Genomic DNA, 511 nt, shown 5'->3' on the forward strand with positions numbered 1-511 from the left:
TATGCAGATGACACCACCCTTATGGCAGAAAGTGAAGAGGAACTAAAAATCCTCTTGATGAAAGTGGAAGTGGAGAGTGAAAAAGTTGGCTTAAAGCTCAACATTCAGAAAACGAAGATCATGGCATCTGGTCCCATCACTTCATGGGAAATAGATGGGAAAACAGTGGAAACAGTGTCAGACTTTATTTTGGGGGGGCTCCAGAATCACTGCAGATGGTGACTGCAGCCATGCAACTGAAAGATGCTTATTTCTTGGAAGAAAAGTTATGACCAACCTAGATAGCATATTCAAAAGCAGACACATTACTTTGCCAACTAGGGTCTGTCTAGTCAAGGCTATGGTTTTTCCTGTGGTCATGTATGGATGTGAGAGTTGGACTTGAAGAAGGCTGAGCACTGAAGAATTGATGCTTTTGAACTGTGGTGTTGGAGAAGTCTCTCGAGACCCCTTTGGATTGCAAGGAGATCCAACCAGTCCATTCTGAAGGAGATCAGCCCTGGGATTTCTT

The sequence above is a fragment of the Oryx dammah genome, unplaced genomic scaffold, assembly GCF_014754425.2.
Source record: "Oryx dammah isolate SB20612 unplaced genomic scaffold, SCBI_Odam_1.1 HiC_scaffold_6, whole genome shotgun sequence".
In the NCBI taxonomy this organism is placed as follows: domain Eukaryota; kingdom Metazoa; phylum Chordata; class Mammalia; order Artiodactyla; family Bovidae; genus Oryx; species Oryx dammah.